The following is a 4,366-nucleotide window of genomic DNA, read 5'->3' on the forward strand; positions in this document are numbered from 1 at the left end:
CTGTATATGAAAGTAGTGTGCATCTGAAATACACTAGACTGCCTTGAAAGAACAGTTCCCAGATAAGTGGAAGGAAACTTTAACAACAAATAGTTTTGAGGCATGTTTCATAAACTTTTGAGCCTATCTTTATTTCCCCCTCTTTTTTTTTTTTTTTCTTTTGCATTCTTTTCACAATGTCCTGTTAAACCTCTTCAGGCTTTCCTGTGGCAAACGTGTTTTGTTGTTAGCTAACGTCATTCAGGGTCTGCTGGCAGGTTGGCTAGTATTGCCAGGAACCCAGAAATGGGAGTTCAAAATTGTCAACATGGTTAAGAAACCAAGGTGTTGCATTTCTATTGGAGATCTTAGGGGTAGTTTAAGACACATGCATTGCAAGCTATGGGGCTGAACTTCGGAAATCTGAAATACTGACACAGCCAGTTTCAAAGAGGGAAAGAGTCACGATCCATTCCTGCCTGTCTGGGATTCCTGAATCTGAGAAGCAGACAGACATTTTTTAAAACGTGTGATTGTAAAATTTCGAAAGAATATATAGCTTTCAAACATTATTAGAGATTTTAGGTAAATGGGTTATTTGACAGCCTTTTATCTTGAAGGTGTCTGGCTTTTAGATGTTTCTTACATCAGGTTGTATAAGTGTTTCAAAAACTTGAAAAGCTTAAGGTTTCGAGGAGATCTGAAAAACCTTGATGCTAAGCAGTGTTCAGCTGAATTCTGGATGTATGTACATTAGCTTTGGATATTTCTTCTGATATCTTCTCAGTACTGGATACCATAATGTCTTGGCAGTAGGTAGTTCTAGTCCACATGTCCACCCGGTGGTGTGGACTTGGGTACTTTGAAAATTAGTTCCTGGCTGTATGGGAATAGATGGAAGAAAATGTTTTGTTTTGGAAGCTGAGAAATTAGCTGAACTCTTTGCAGGTGTTTAATCTAGCAGAGGGTCTTTATTGGATGAAGCTGTGGCTGTTTGAAATTGCAGTGCTTCTGACCGCTCTGCCCATCTTTGGAAGCTGCCTCCTGTGGGGCAGAGCCATAGCAGAATCATGCAAAGGCAAACAGACGGGGGGGTGTGTGTGGGAGTGCAGGTTCAAGTCACCTGTAGCATCTATTCTGTCTTGGTCTTGCACACGGGGGTTTGATGCAGCTGAGTTTGAGAGACACAGAATGTTATTTCTTACTCTTTAGAAATTGTGGTAATTAGTGGAAAGTGGGCTCGCAAATTAAAAAAAACAAGTGTGCCCCGTCTTTCTAAACACACGCTAATTACTCAGAAGTACACAAGTTGGCTGCCAGAAGAATGTTTTTCAGGACGTGATTCCAGATGGCTCTTCCAAAACCATATAAATATAACTATTTTGTAACTGGTAACAGAGACGACTGTAAAATAAACTGAAAATCTGAAACTTGTGTAATAAAATGTTTAGAACACACACCAGTGCAATTTAGGCTGAAAAATACTTGGTTTCAACAAAGAAAGTATGCTTCTCGTGTGTCTGCACACACAGATTCCGTACCTTTGCACCCCAGCGATTCAGCCAAGCTGCGCTTCTCCACGTGCACGACAACCTGGGATGCAGAGCGGGGTAACCCGCAGGGAGCCCTCTGCTTGTGCTCTGGGGCTCCCTCATGCAGGGCTGCTGCTGCCATCAGTCCAGCTCAATGTGGGCTGTTTCTGATCTTGCAAGGCAGGACTCTACGTCTCTATACATAAAATGTTCGGACATTACATAAGTTACAGTCCCGTAGGTGTTTTTCAGACGATGCAATTTTTTTCTGCTCCAGGAAGGTTGCTGTGACTGACTGGAGTCTGTTGGTAGCACTGGGGCTTGGCCTGTGGGTGAAACCTCGCTGAGAGTCAGGATGTGAGCTCTGTGATGTGACACGGGAGGACCAGGTGGAGGTCCTGTTGGTAGCCAGAACTGGGCAGTACAGAATTCTGTGCTTTGGTTCTTGGGCATTAAAACACAGCGACTTCAGGTTCATAGAAAAATAGGCTTGGTTGTGAATCCTTGAGAGGTTCTCTAGTCCAGTGCCATCCTCTGCGGCAGGATTATCTTCATGTGAACTCTGCTGACAGGATTTAATCTGTAATTTCCCGGAGATGATTGTGCTGACGTCAGTTTTCTAAAGGTTTTCTGAATCTCAGCTCACCTTTTGCTACAGTTTCAGTTACTGGGTTTTCTGCTCTTAGCAGACAAGGCCAAGCTGCAGTCCTTAAAGGTACTTTCTGAGAGTTTTTCTAAATGTGGTGGTATCTGTCGCATTGAGCTGTGGACCACTGAGGCCTTGCCAGCTCCTATTTGCTTGGGCTTCTGGATTATTACTACTCCTGGAGAAACAAACAAAAAAACCTGTCCTAAAGCCTTATAACTTAATGGTCTGTTGCCTGTATGTGGAGAGTCCATTTTGCAAAGATGGAGTAATGGCTGTACATTTAACAAAGTCACTTGGAGGTGGCAGGGGAAATACCTTTGCATCATTCTGATGACACTCCTGATACTATGCTGGCACAGTTTTCATGTGAAAAGCTTAGGTAGCTGCTTTGCACCAGTTACAACTAGTCCTTGTTGTCATGCATCATTTTCAGGGTTTCAGAAAGGAGCAGGGCAGATTAGGAGAGGGTAGCACACAAGATTCTCGCCTTGGACAGCTTTATGATTCTTGTGACCGGTTTCCATAGCAGGAAAATACGCAGCTTTGGTTAAACCTGTTACATGTGACTTTGTTGTTGTGCTTTAAAATGGTTCCTGGATTTCACAGCTGTGTTGTGCAGAGAAAAATCTGCCGTTGCCAGGTACCAAGTGGGTGTTGCACTGGTTTGCCCAGATAGGAACTGCTCCTGGAGCCAAACGGCAGCTCTCCTGCCTTGTCGTGTGTGCTGGCACCGTCGCCGGCTGCCCGATGAGCTGATTCACCATGCCAAAGCAGGCTGCACTGCTGGCATCTCAGCATGATTGAGGGTATAAAATGAGATTGCTGCCTGGGTGCAGCTGGTAGTTGGGAGTTTGTGTATCATTAGTCCTGAACCTAAAGGGAATTCGTGTTTGGAGCTGAAGATCCCAGCATGTGCTGGGATTCCTTTTGTCCAAAACCACATGCCTTTGGGAAAACTAATTGAGCAGTGATTTTTCTGCCAGATCTAACAGTGATCCTAAAGATGTTTTTCCATGGAGAGTGGTGCAAGTGGGGGCTTGTGGGCCATAGGTACACATCCACTAGCAAAAGAAGCCTGATCGTCATCACAGTGTTGATTAAATTATCACCTCTTGTCAGTAATTCCTGTCGGCAGTTTTTCTTCCTGTTTCTGAACATCCGCCAAGCCTTTAAAACAAGAACAGTGGTTCATGGTTGCCATTTGGAGTAAGGTGGTGACAAGGAAGGAAGGAAGTTTTTGTAGAAGTGAGTGATGTCTCTGGGGAATATTTGTAGTAAAAACCTGAAAATATTCCCCCAGCAAATCTCAGGAACTGTTTTCTGAAGTGGAGGAATAGGCCACATGAATTCCTTTTCTGTGCTGATTTGGATAACCTGTTGTGTTGCATCTTCTCTTTGAATGGCCTCAGGAGGTTGCCATGCACCTCTGTAGGCCTTCCTCCTGCCAGGCTGCTTTATGGTCTTCGCTGCTGCATTTCCCTACTTGGCTTTGTCTCTTCTGACTTCTCTAAGGAAGTCAATACTGTTGTCTCCTTATTTGTGCTTGCCATAACTTCTGAATATAAGTATGTATTCATCAATGGTTTAAATCTTTTTTTTTTCTTCCTGTCAGGCTTGTTTCTGCTTTCAAGAGCAGCTAAAAGCATTGTTTCCCTCTAACCTTCCACTTAGCTCTCCATTGTAGGCCACTAAGGCTCTGAATCTCTCTGTCTGTGACTGTGCTTTTAACTGATAATAGCTAATCACAGCCTTTTTGCAAAACAGCCTACAATATATTTTCTTTCCCTTGCTCTTCTGCTGGCCTGCTCTGTTCCCTTTCATTTTGATTTATAGCTCTGCACATGGGTATGTTAATGGAAAAACCTTGAAGGGACAGATTGTGTATGTACAGACAGCCACTTCAGAAAGGATATGCATGTAGCTGCTTGGATTTCTATGTATGTACTGCATTACGGCTTAGAGGAGCAAGCGGGGTGTGCATTTAATTTAGTAAATATCTCCTAACCTGTCACAGTGCTGCTTGTTTTCTCTAGAGCATATGCTCTGATGGGAGCTGTTGATTCAGCAAAAATAATGATAGCCAGTAGAGCTGATCAAATGCTCCAGAAATAGTTTATCCCACAAATTATTCAGTGACTGCTGCAGATTCTTATCACGTAATTGTTTGACCACTTGGTGGTTTGTGTGCTCCCATGCTGGAGCTTGC

Source organism: Anas platyrhynchos, chromosome 11, assembly GCF_047663525.1.
Source record: "Anas platyrhynchos isolate ZD024472 breed Pekin duck chromosome 11, IASCAAS_PekinDuck_T2T, whole genome shotgun sequence".
In the NCBI taxonomy this organism is placed as follows: Eukaryota; Metazoa; Chordata; class Aves; order Anseriformes; family Anatidae; genus Anas; species Anas platyrhynchos.